The sequence below is a fragment of the Varanus komodoensis genome, unplaced genomic scaffold (genome assembly GCF_004798865.1).
Source record: "Varanus komodoensis strain SLA01 unplaced genomic scaffold, ASM479886v1 scaffold8, whole genome shotgun sequence".
In the NCBI taxonomy this organism is placed as follows: domain Eukaryota; kingdom Metazoa; phylum Chordata; class Lepidosauria; order Squamata; family Varanidae; genus Varanus; species Varanus komodoensis.
The window spans coordinates 25,261,063-25,274,824 of NW_025336481.1; the positions used below are offsets into that span (position 1 = coordinate 25,261,063).

The window sequence follows — 13,762 nt, forward strand, 5'->3', positions numbered from 1 at the left end:
CATCAAACGCCTCGGCCCGACCCACATACGTCATGGAAACAAGCACGTCAGGCAATGTTGACCAATAAGAGGCGGCTGGGACAGCAGTATACACCGCCCCTTCGGGCACCAGTCCCAATCTCCGCCCCTTCTCTTACCCGCCCCCTCCCCACACCCATGAAGGCGCCGCGCCTAGGGACCCCCTCCGCTTCCTCTAACCCGAGCAAGACCCCATCACGTGACGGGGACCGGGCCGGTTCGGAACCCGGAGTCTCCTGCTGCGCTGAGAAAGGGCTCGTGGGCGAGAATCGAAGAAGCGGGCGAGCGTGTGAGTGATGGAAGGAAGCGTAGTGCCGCCGCCGCCACCGCGCCTCTTGTAGCTGGAGGCGACGAAGGGACCGGCTCCTTCCGCGGTGTGTTCGTCTGGGGAGGGACCTGAAAGCAGCTTGCACGCCTGCCTGCCTGCCGTCGCCGACTAACCAGGGCTGGGGAGCTACTGCTGAGGGCGGGGCAGGGCACCTAGCTCTCCCTCCTCTTCCCTTGCTGCTGCCGCCTCCGCCACCTCCTCCTCCTCCTCCTCCTCCTCCCCTCCCCTCGGAGATCGCAGGCGGGCTTGGCGGCGGCTTGGGCTCGCGCGCTCTGGGGTGGGGTGGGGGGACCCTGTGCGGCTAGCAAGGAAGCAGTGGTGCTGGCGGCGGCGGCGCTCGCCGTGTGGGGCTTGGCGGCGTTGGAAGCTGAGGTAAGAGGAGAGACAGGGAGCAGAGCGCGGCTGAAGCGGGCATGGGGAGAGGGGGAGAACGGGGACGCGGAGGGCGTAGGACTGGGCACCTCGTCGCGAAGGCGCAGGTGGCAGGACTCCGCTGAGCCACGCAGGCCAGGCGGGCCGGGGGACTGGCGAACCGAGGGAGGCGGAGGTGGGCGCTGAGACCTGGGCCTGCTTGTGTCCCCTCTCCTCTCTCGGTGGGCCGGGAGAGCCCGCGCCCAGCGCTTCGAACGACGCGTGCTGTGACCTTGAGGGCAGCCGCGGAGCGACGCTGGCGGCCCCGAATCTTCCCGCTACCTGGGCAGAGAGAGGGGGCGCGCGGCCGGTGGCTCCCCAGTGCCCGGGTGCGCCTTTCCCTCTTGGCCGCCAACGCGCTCTTCCTTTTACAATGGGCCGGCGGACACCCGTTAGGTGAAGGTGCTTCTTGCTCTCGGCTCGCACTGCCGGGTTAAGTAGCCGGGATTAGACTGCCGCCACTGCACGGCATTATCCTCATCCCCCGCAGCCTCAGCCTTTATTACCCGCGCTGCAGGGTGCCAGCAGGTCAGCCTCACCCCGCTGGGGGTGGAGGCGGTAGCTCTGAACTTTAAGCTGGACAATGAAGATTCTTCATCCTGTACTACTTCTTGCATGGCTCTCTCCTCCCGTAGGGGATAGTAGCTGTGAATAAAACGGATGGGTCATACTCTTCTTCTACTGCAAAGCTGTCTTCTCTGATAAAGCTGTTTCGGAAGCGACTCTAAATGCAGCATGGGCCAATGAGGCTGATCCAAATAATCATTGTATGGTGTAAGACTTGTCATTTGCATGTCTCTGTTCATCTCTGCCCAGCAGTGGTATATCCAACCTTTGGATGTTGCAGCACTGAGTTCATGGAGAAGCCTTCACCCCAGGGGAGGAGTGGTAAGGGGTGGGATGGAGGGGGAAGATTGCTGCCTGCAATTCATGTAAGGAAGTACTATGCCACACACAGAAGGCACTTACATAGAAGACTGGTGACTGGAGAATATCTTCCTATAACCATCTCCCAGGCAGTTGGCACATTTAATCCTTGGATGTAAAAAGTTGGAGATAGCTGAAGGAGAAACTTCTGACCTATTGGAAAGCCATGTGCATGGAAACTATCTGATAAAGTTGACCTTGATATCTGTCGCTAATATAAATTGTAACCACTCCTAAGATAGAAAAGATCCAGGCTCTTAAAAAAAGGTAGGCGGCACCTAGTTGAAGTACCTTTCTTTTTTGACCTATGTATTTGATCAAGCTCAGTAGTAGACCTAGCTCCTGTGTAACTCTCTTCTTTCATCTCGCTTTACTTGTTTGAATGATAGTTGAGCTCCTTTTGCATACTTAGAAAATGTAAGTATGCCTAAGACAGCAAGATAGTGGCTCATTTTCAGAGTAGTACATCTTGTGTTTTTCACTATGAAATGTCTACGCTTGGGCATCTGTTAGAACTGGTATAGTGTAGTGGTGGAGAGCAGGATACAGGAAGACCCTGGTTGAAATGTTCCCTTTCCTGTAAACTCACATGTTGGCATTAGGCATACTTCAGTTATCTCACCTTGTTTCCCTCCTCTTCCAGACTGATGAATGAGAATGATATTACTGCTAAGTAATGTAAATAATGTAAAATATTATTGTCCCATAGACTTGAAGGCTATGCATATTTTCTGGGTTGGAGTTCTCTGTGAAACTATTGAATATTAAGCATACAGAACCAAATACAGATCCTTGGCGCTTAGATCTAAACCAGGTGTTGCAGTGGATAGAATGTAGGTCATCAGCATAGATATGTAGAACTTACATTCTTACAAGGAGTGTACAAACTTGGGAAATACACATTTAATATTTGCAGCAGATATAGTGATTAGTGTCTTGACATATAAAAGTGAGCAAGTGATCTCAACATGTTTGGAAACTAGTTTCTAACATACGATGTATTTTTCAGACAGTAAAGCAGGTTCATGCACAAAATAACAACAGCAACCCTTTGTGTGCATAAAAAAGCACTTCCCAGTACTTTGGGGGTGTTAAATATTTGGAATGTATAGGTACATCTTTATAATTGTGCAGCTTAAAGCGCTTTGTTTATCAGATTAATGATGACTGTAGCACTACAATAATAATTTGGCATAGCAAATAGCTTGTCTGCAAATAAAAAAAAATGAAATAAAAGGTGAAATACATAGCTTCTTAATTAGGAATTGATGTATTTGTGAAACATTGTTTTGGGCAGGTTGATCCATTGGTATTAAATGCATTGCTTAGATGGCTTGTGAATGTGGAGTAGGCTTGAAGCATGATTGTGTGCTAATGGTTTTAATGCTGTGAGTGCTGTTTCACTTTATTGAGTAGTAATATCCCTTCTAAAATTAAAATGCTGTTTCTTTTAAGAGCATGGATAACTGAGTGTTGTGTCTATGAAATGGATGGATGGGATTTCTCATCCGGGGTAAGGGTAACTTAAATGTTTCCCACATGAAATGTTATAACTCTTTCTGATGAATTCATTATCTTGTTTTCAAATGTCATAGCTTAACTATCTGACTGAGCAATCAGTATGAAGTGTCTCATAGGCAATTTTTCCCTTCAGCTCACATACATGTGTAGGAACATAGAATGCTGCCTTATACTGAGTCAGACTATTGTCCATGTACTCAGCACTGGCAACTGTGAATACTGACAGCAATAGCCCTACCTGGAGGTGCTGTGGAATTAAACTGGGAATTTCTACATACAAGACATGTCATCTACCACTGAGCTATGGGTCCTCCCGCACACGCTAACTAGCATCTATGTTTCTGGTCTTTATAATGGTTTTTTTTTCCTGGTTAGTATTGCTCCTTGTCTTGCAGGGGCATGTAAAAATAATAGCAAATATTAGTACTAAGAAGTACATATGTTTTCCAGATTGTCTGCCATTGGTATTGCTACCCTTTGGCTGGATTTTAGTAAGAATAAAGAAGTTTTGCATTGCTACTTCATCTGCTAGACGCCACTGTCCACAAGTGGAAACATATCTCAACAGAGTTTTCCCACATTGGCAATCCACAACATGTAACATTTCAAATAAAGGCTGAGTTAGCAAGTCAGTCATTGGTGCAGTTTGTTGCATAAATATAGATTAACCTAAATGATCCATTTCTAAAATTGTTCTAGCGATGTGATTTGTAAATCTTATATTTGAGCTTTATGGCTCACTTTGAAATGCTCACTGACATGGGATTAAAACCAGCTATGAATCAGAATTCTAGTATTCTAGAATAAGGCATTTTTTGAAGTTATTTATTCAAAAGATGGTTTTTGTCTGCAGTATGCACTTCCTTTTGAAACGTTTTACTCATACCATAATTGGTTGGGGCATGAAAGGAAGGGGAGGATGACACTTGCACATGACACTCATGTGGAGGTGGTACTGAGCAGTACATTAAAGACTGGTGTCCGCCCTAAAAAGAAGGCTAGTATGAAAAGAAGTGTTCTCTTTACTTTACAACTGAAAGTTGTCTTGTAACATTTTGAAAACCGGTGAAACTGATCCTATTCCTCATGAAGAATTATGCAGTTTTTATTATCTGGTGCAAAAGTTGGCAGACTATTTCAAACCACCCCAGTATTTGGTTTGTAATGAAGATAAGTGGTAGTGTAATTTCTTGGTCACTTGCTAACAATTAGAATCCTTCATTCTTGTGATAACTATATCGGAAGGGGCCTTTTTATACTGAATTAAATCATTGGTCCATCTGGCCTAGTACTGTCGACACTAACTAGCCGTGGCTCTCTAGGGTTTCAGGCAGGAACTTTTCCATCCCTACCTGAAAATGTTAGCAATTGAATGAGTGAACTTTGTCCCTCATCCTTTTGCATGACTAAACAATTAAATTTAAACATGTTGCAGGTTGTGGTCAATGATCTCCTGCCTCTGTGTGTATCCTAGCTTGGAGTCAAGAGCACAGATGGAATAGGGCTTCCCTGTCATCTTTCTCTCATGTATTCCCATTTGTCCCACCTCCCACAAACCTGCTCTGGAAGGACTTCAAACCATCCAGACAGCTTTCAGCAGCTTGCTGATTTGGGAATAGAGACAAGAAATCTCTCTTCCACTATCACAGCGATGCTATTGGACACAACCCTTTGCATACTGAACAACATTGTTTCATCATGTTTTAGCCATCAGCTTAATTTAAAAAATACAATTGATGGTTGAAAGTTCTTGATACTGATATACTTGGATTTCACTTAGTATTCTTCGCAGAAGTAAAAGCATGATAGTAAATTAATAAATTACTGCCTATTCTAAAAGGAGAAAGTGGTATCTTGCTCATCAGCAAGGTCCATTCAAGCTGTGTGTTGTATGGAGAAGAGTTGATAGCTCTTAAATTCTGTGTAATTTCCATTTGGTAGAGCTATTAGATATCTGGTACCTACTCGCATCCTCTTAACATTAAATTCAAATGTTGCATCCTAGGAACAGCAAACCATTTTTTTTTATTCTGGTAAACTTCTGGAAGCTGGATCTAAAAAGGACCAAGGTAATAGCTGTTGACAGGTCTGTAGCCTAGAAAAATTGGGTTGCTCATCAGAAAAGGGATCTCTGCATCAAGTAGGAAGCCAGCTTTGGAGATGCTGTTAGGCTATGAAGTTGTGGCAGTAGTTATGACAGCTGTTTGTCAATTCTGTTTAGTCTTATCAGAGCTCAAAGCTAGTGTTGATGCCTTTGTAACCTTAACATGTCACCTCTGTAATGCATTGTATATGGGACTGTCTCAAAAGTTCAGAGGCACACAGAGCGTTCTTGGTAACTAAAGATTTACATTTCAGTTCATCTGGAAATTCTTGGGACTCCTGGCCTGGGAGTAATGCAAAGCTTTGCTCATTAGAATATATTTGGAACCTAATTATGTTGATGGTTGACCTGATATGAAATATAATTGCAGATAACATATTGGATTTGAAAAAGAAATCTGATGTCCTTGTAATAGAAATGGAGCCTGTTCCAGAGGTGCTAAATCACCCATTTTTTCAAAGTTTAGATTAGGATGTAGCACTTGTCACTTCCTCTTCTACTTGACTGGGTTCTTCTCCAATCTTGCTTTCTGCTTTCATTTTCTCTTGTGTGTCCTTGCAATTTATTCACCCCACTTCTCTGCCTCTCTTGCCATTGTTTGATGACTATTTAGGTTCACATTAGTGCCCGCTTTCTTAAATCCGGGTATATTAAAGGTCCAGCAGTAATTCTTCTGTATAAGAGCAGTGTACACTTCTACTTGCTTGTTTAGTTTAAGCATTTTCAACAAGTAAGAGACTGGCGAATTGGATGACTGTACTATCCGATCTGAGCTCATGATAGGGGTAAATTTCCGTATTTCAAACCTGTGGCTCAGATGTTCAGTTGATTAGATGCTTGAGGGCCAGTTTACATTTTTATGAACTGAGGGGTTCTTTGATGTTTAGAAAAATATCTGCTACATTTTAACCTTTACTTTTGTCAACTACCTTTACACATCCTAGCATATATTTTCTCTTAACATACTAAGCTGTCCATCCTCCATTTTTAACATCCTCTGCATGCATGCTTTGCCACCTGTTCCTGTTTGTGTATCTCCTTGCATTTTAGTAGACCCTTTTCTGCATCCCTTGTTCACTTTAGTTTTCCCTCTGTATCCTCATTGTGTATTTGTAGTTACATTTACTAAGCTCTTCCTTTTCCTTTCATTAGTGCATTCTCACTATAAAGTCTGGTTATCCTTTTTTCTTTTTGATCCTCATATGTATGCTTCCTCATATATTTATGCATCTCTGTTTTGTTTCTTCACACATTTCTGAGTTTCTCTTTCCTAGGATTGCCAAATAATTAAAAAACCAATTCAATTGATTGAAGCTTTTCTCCACCTGTACATAAACATTGTCATCTACTAATGTTTGCTGTTAAAGGCACAGCTGTACAAGTTTTAAAACTGGGAGTCTTAACTGGGAATCCTACTCTTCTCCGTACTGCAGATCATTGCATCTAATCAGTTGTCCCTTTATCCTTCCATTTCTTATTTCTTTACATTCATTGGCCTTACTTGAACAGCACAGTAATCTGGGATTCCATGTAGCCCTGGCTTATTGTGAATGGACTGCTGATGCAGTTACATGCTGGTGCATGTAAGCCATTTGGTCCTGCTCTGCTTCTCCATGCTGTCATGACCACTGAACTGACAATAAAGTGCAAGCTTAGCACAGGGTAGTCAGTCTGGTGCTTCCAAAAATGTTGAACCACAATTCCCATAATCCCCATACAGCATAGCAGTGGTCATGGATTATAGATATTGTCAAAAACATCCAAAAGGCATCAAGTTGCCTGTCCTTTGTTTAGTGTGTTATACACTATATCTGAACTGCTATACTTTATCTCTGTTAAGCAACACATAGTAATACAGCTTTCACTCCCTCAGAATGGTTCACACAGTGAAGATTACAGTTGGTGCATAATAATGAAATTGGATGACAGCAAGAAAATGAAAAAAAACTGGCAGCCACACTGCCTGATTTTAGGGAGGAGAAGTAACCTGTGTGTGCTGAAGGGACTGTGCAGTCTGGTTTGCCAATAGGCATACAAACAGTTTTAGGAATCTCTCACTGCATGTTGCTGCCAATATTTAGGGGTGGGGGACTGTAATTGGCTCACTTGCCTTATATCAGTTGTCCCCAAACTTTTTATGCTGTTGCCCCCATTCCTCTTGGGTGACATTCCTAGAGCCTGCATATCTCTTTTTTTGAATTAGGGTTAAGGTTTATTGCTCTACTGTAAATTTAAAACAACCAGTCATTGCCCCCCCCCCCCCCCGCCGGATCTTTCTGCTGCTCCCAGTGGCCTAGTACCACCCACTTTGGGAATCACTGCCTCATGTTATGCAGCCTACTCCAAAAGAATACTCTGCCTCCATAAAATCTGTTTGTAGATCCCTTCTAATCCTGGAAAACCAAACTATTGTATCAGATTAGAATGACCCATGATCCATCTTGTCAGTTTCTCCAGCCCATGTGGTTTTCTTAATTCATATTCATAATTTTCTCCAGTATATTAACTTCCTAGTTCACTGGAGGAAATTAGCTACCAAGATTCCCAAGTTCAAATTGGTACTTAACTATGATTAATATGTAGCTCTAGACAAGCTGCTTTTTAAAAGTTCCTTGTAAACTAGACAGTGTTACAGAATTAAGCATGTTTTGTCAGTGTGCTTTTGTTTTCCTGCAAAAAAATGCTACTATTCACAAATTACTGGTTGCATCCCCAGGCTGAAAATTTATATTTCTGTAGAGATCTACCATTTTTTCTTAAAAGTCAACTGCTATTTGAGGCTATTGTTGAGTTTGTGGCTGCCATAGCATTATATGGCAGAAAACTCTGAAAAGAATAATGTCTTGTCTTCTTCATGCTAGGTTCTTAGAGGCAGAAGAAGCATCTCACTGCTTTTTGCTGGATTAAACCACAAAGGCATAGAGATCATTACTGTTCTCCTTGTTTCTCTGCTGTTCATTGAACTGGGTTTGAGTAGGTGATGTGTGTGTGAGCAGGAAAGAGGAGATTTCTGTTGGACAGTGAATCTGCAGAACTTTGATCTGCATAATCTCTTTCCTGCCTCCCTGAGAAAGGTAGTAATAAGCACCTTTATTGGTTTTTTTATCTGTTGTCACAATCTCTGCTAAAATTCAAGTCATCTGGATAAACAATAACCTTTTAAAAATATATATGTTTAATCCAGAATAATTAATTTTGCCTTTCACTGAGTACTCTTGGATGGGGTTGCACTCCCCTTAAGGGACAGGGTCCACAGTCTGGGGGTACTCCTGCACCTGGGCTTGTCCTTGGAGTATCAGGTGAGCTCGGTATCCAGGGGTACTTTCTCCAGCTATGGAGGATACACAGCTTCAGCCCTGCCTGGACAGAAAGAGCCTGAAAACAGTCACCCGTGCACTGGTAACATCCAAAATAGATTACTGCAGTGTGCTCTACGTGGGGCTTCCCTTGAAGACTGTCCGACAATTACAGTTGGTACAGAATTGGGCCGCTCAGGTGGTGATGGGAGCCCCTAGAGCAGCCAACATAACACCTATACTGAAAGATCTTCACTGATAACCAGTTGTGGCCTAGGCCCAATTCAAGGTGTTTGTGTTGACATATAAAGCCCTAAATGGCCTAGGGCCTGGTTATCTTAGGGAGCACCTGCACCCATATATGCCTACCTGAACTTTGAGATCTATGCAAGGGGTCCTCCTGTGTGAGCCATCCGTTAAGGAGGTGAGAGGGATGACCACTAGGAGGAGGGTCTTTTCTGTAGCTGCTCCCCATATTTAGAATGCTCTCCCCAGAAGATTTGCATGGTGCCTCCCTTACTTTCTTTTTGGTGCCGGGGAAGGCCTTTCTTAAAAAACAAAAAAACATTGCAATAACTAATTGCCATAGACCTTTGTTCTGTATGTTTTCCTGTATTTTATTGCTGTTCTTAATGTGTTATGGTTTTTATTATCTCTCTGTCTCGTGGTTGTGAGCCGCCCAGAGGTGCTGTGGCACAATTGGGCGACATACAAATGTTTTAAATAATAAATAAATAACTTTCATTTTAGTAACTGTTTCTAGGCTTGATGTGTCCAGCGATTTAGTTTTATTCTCTTGTGTATAAGAATGCTAGATATTCAATTGATGGGTTTTACCCATGATACTGTTTTGGTGACAAAGAAGTATTTGCTAGCAAATTGGTTTAATATGCAGGGATCAGTCAATCTGTCAGGTTAACTTTTTATAACATTAGCATTTTTTCAAGCATAAATTTGTCCTACCCCTTTTCTGCTTTTTTGTGTGAATACTTTAAGTTTGCTTAAACATTTTTGTAGCACAGAAATGCTTATAAAGACGCATATGCAATGCTAATGCTTGGAATATGAAAAATTGTGCATTGCAAACTTTTCAGAAGTGGAAAAACTGAAGGCTAATAACTTGCTGGTATTAGTTTTGAAGCTTATTAATTGGGTTGTTTTGCATAAAATATAAACCAAATAAATTTTGTCCCTGCTGTTGTTACTGATTGACAATAGTAGATGGGTGGTTTATAGCTCTACATTGTTATGATATGGATGTCAGCAGGTTTTAAATCCAAGTTTGTCTTTGATACCATGTGCTTCTATTCCCTGCACCTCAGCTTGGACCTCCATACTTGACTCCTGTGTCTTTGATTTGTCTGTGTGTTTGTATAGATTCAAGTTGTCAAGTGTTGTCTCTCATAGCATGTGAAAAGGCAATTGCTTGTATATAAAATATTGGTACTATATTTGTATTTTTTAATTATTCTGGTAGTTACTGAAGTACTTTTTGCTGCCAGAACTCAGGTGTAAGTTTTCACTTTTGGCAGGGAGATAGTCAGATGTCATTAGTGAAGTTGGCAATTGTAGATTGCTTCAGATACCCAATCACAGCTTGTTATAGTACTGTACCCAAGCATGTGGTAGACTCAAATGTGTTTAGGGATTTTTAACTGAAGATCTAAGCTGATCTGCATTTTGGAACAGTAAATTTTTACTTGCTGACGATGATCTCAAGAAGGACAAGTGGACAATCGCAAGCAGTTGTATAAGAAAGATAATGGCAGAGGGCATCTTGAACCAGAGTTGTGTGATTCATTAGTTATTATATATAATCTTTAGAAAAGGCTTCCCCAATCTGAAGTCTTACAGAAAGGTTGGGGCTGTCTGGGATTGGAGAATAATTGAAGGAACCAAGTTAAGGGAAGCTGTTTATTTTTAAAAAGGAAAAACTACAAGCTCCATGGCAATGACCAGTACATTTTGATTTAAGGAGCAAAATGCCTGATGTATCATTGCATACTGTTAAAGAAAAAATACTTAATGCCCAAATCCAAAGGATATATTTGGATTTGGGCAGTGCTGGTTAGTTAGTAACTCTTCAGATTTGAGCACAATTCAAAGCATTGGTGGTCATCTTCAAACTTTTAACTGGCTTGAATCCAGAATTATCTGAGGATCAAATTCTTCCATACCATCTTGCATGCTTCCTTAGATAAGAAGCTCTTCTTGTGTCCTGTCGTTTTTGTTACGGTTAGTGGCAAAGATGGCGCCTTATAATCAGTTCTAATGACTTACCTGTGAAATGCATTGGATCCCTTCTTTCACTGCTTAGTGAAGTTGTTTTTATTCTGGCAGGGCTTTGCCAACTGTTTGTTTTTGTTATAGGCTGTTTATAGTATTTGTCTTGCTATTTTATTGCCTCTGTATTTTTATTGTATTTTTACTCAATGTATGGTAGTTTTAAATTGTTGAGAACTTAGAAGTGGACATGTGCTAGAAGGCAGGATATATGCCTTTCTGAACTATAAATAATAGAAGATGTTTAAATTAGTCTAGGTGGTGAGCATGAAGTCTAAACTAGGGTGCTGTCAACATTTGCTTCTTGGATACATTTGCTTTGTGTAGAAGAAATAATTGTCTCAGTGTATTTTATGATGGACTTGATTTTCTCCCCTTTATTAATGTTTCTTCTTGATATAAGCAAATGTGATATACAGACCTGGTTTGGAAATTTAAAGGCTGTTCCATTACTGTTTGACACATAGCTAATCCTGATAAGATTATCACGATATGGAGACGTCCAGGAGGAAAGTGTTTGCTTGCTTTTGTGAAATGTGTAGCCAGAATACATATTGTATGAGATATGAACATTAAGGAGACATTTGGAAACCTTTATATGCACATGGTCAAATACTGCATATATATACTTTAGCTTTTTTCTAATGTATAATATAGCTTCATTTGATTAAAGACATCTTGATTCATCATGAGCTTATCGGTAGATTAAATTTTCATACAAGGAAAAAAACTTGGTTTTTAGGAATGTTTAGATCTTATGCTTTATTGTGCTAGATTATTTAAGAGTATTTGAAAACAGGAACAGGGATAGGACCACTTCAGGTAGACCTACCTCTGACACAACACACATCATGTACTCATTTACCCCAATGTTTGTGTAAATACCTTTGTGGGAGGTACTCTGCCAATAAGTTATCAGAGGCATTTTTCACATTCTCTGGCACCTAAAGGAATCTCTCTTAAGAGAATGCTAACCATTTTGTTTGTTTGTTTGTTTAATAAGCAACATTTCTAAAAGAACAGGTTTATGTTGAATGTTAAATTTGTCTCTGCTGTCCCATTCATTGGAACACTTTACATCTCACAGAACAGCTAATTTAATACAGCAGTCCTAATATAATATATTCCAGTTCTGGAATATTAGGACTTGTTCGCACTTGTATCCATTACTGTTTTGTGCCTGGCTTATAGCTTAGTGTGTTACTTGCTGCCATTGTTTAAATGGTAAGCAAGTTCTTCAACTCATTGTGTTGCATTGCTGTCACAGTTCTGCACAAGCAGCTGTGGATTTTTCCCTAGTATCTGGAAGGATTTAAACTGCTATCATAAAATCAGACTACAGCAAAAACAGAGTAGTGCCATCTTTATGTATTGCACACAAGGGGAAGACTGGAAGACATGGAAAAGTACATCTATGAGAGAGTGAGTGTGATTATAACTTCTGACTGCATCCCCTCGAACTGTGCTTGACTGTCACTTTGGGAGGTATCTAAAGAGCTGCTCAAGTATAAAGGGATACTAAAAGATGGCCTGGCATGAGCATGGAATTCCATATACAGAACTTCACATCCCAGTCCTCCTGGCATTTTCTTAACATTCTTGGTTTTATATTTACAAATGTAACTCAGAACTCATCATCAGTAGCAGGTAGCTGAAAAGACTTTCTTTTAGTACATAAAAAAACCTCCCTACTGAATCAAAGGAAAACCACTTTAGTACAGTGGGCATGGGTTGATGATAGCAGTTTAGGCTTTGGGTTGGCTTAAACTGTATGGCTACAGTTAGAGTGTGTGTTGTGGAATTTCTGCCTCCTCTATAAAATGCTTTGGTTATCTGTGCTCTTCTTGACTTGAAAGATATAGATTCCAGTGTTTTTGGAAAAACAACCCTTTCATGTCCAGTGTGTAATAAAACCATCATCTTAGATTTGAAAAGTCTGTTTGGTAGGCAGACTTCTTCATCTACCTGAGCTAAGTTTGAAGACATTGGCATTACATGCTATTTAAAATCTTTTACTTTTTAAGTAGAGTGCTTTATACCAGGTTCCTAATTTTTTTGTGCGTTTTCTTGTAAAGTATATAGTAGTAATGTGGTTTAAAGGTTTATAGTGACTTCATACACTGTGGTTTGGAAAAATTCTCTTGGTCTCTGACAGGTTGCCATAGCTACAGTTGCTATTTGAGTCCTAAAATCTTTGAAGGAGCTAGCAGGCCTGTACCTTAAGTAGACTGGGTTGGCTTCAGAAAACTTAATGGGGAAGTGGCAGTGTGCATGTACAGAGGGTCATCATGGTGATATCCAGCAAGAATTTACAACATTTTTTAGGAAGTTTTGCCACATGATGACAAAGACCATAGATGTTTAAACTATGGAAATGAAATAAAATTCCAAACCAACTGAGATTGACATTTTAAAAAATTGAAAAGCTGACCTGAGCTTTCTTCAGAGCATAGGAAATAGTACAGCAGATGGGGATGAGCACAGCTGCTAAGGGTTTGAAGGGACTGTTCATTTTTCAATAATTTCCTCAATTTCTGGTGTTGAAGCTCTGAATACTGTTGCTAACGTAACCAAAACAGTATCATCCACACACAGTGCTGCATTAGCATGTTTGTGGTAACCTCAAGGATTGCAGAAGTACAACAAAATAACAATAAAAACCAAATAGCCTGGTGAAGACTGAGCATTGGTGGTCACAGAATGCTGACTGGTTGGGGAAAACAAAATCAGCAGTGGGGAGGTGCCATGGAAGAAGGCCTCGCTGGAATCCTGAACAAGAAAATTCTATGCTGAAACATTTCTTGCAAGTTCCCTTTATCAAAATACTATATTCTTTATAATATTATTGCTGGTAGTTCTGAAGCCAGGATATAT

General features: G+C 41.1%; 1 protein-coding gene across 5 annotated transcripts in view; it reads left to right on the forward strand.

Moving 5' to 3' along the window:
• The first annotated feature begins 219 nt into the window (after positions 1-219).
• ATP2B1 (ATPase plasma membrane Ca2+ transporting 1) overlaps positions 220-13,762 on the forward strand; it is an 80,341-nt gene continuing 66,798 nt past the window's right edge. For 2 of the 5 annotated variants that reach the window (XM_044454862.1, XM_044454866.1), the window contains exon 1: positions 460-718. The gene's annotated coding sequence lies outside the window, so the exon portion shown is untranslated. Of the gene's footprint in view, positions 393-459; positions 719-13,762 lie in introns of those variants that run through there. The other 3 variants (XM_044454863.1, XM_044454865.1, XM_044454867.1) reach the window with 3 other exon arrangements.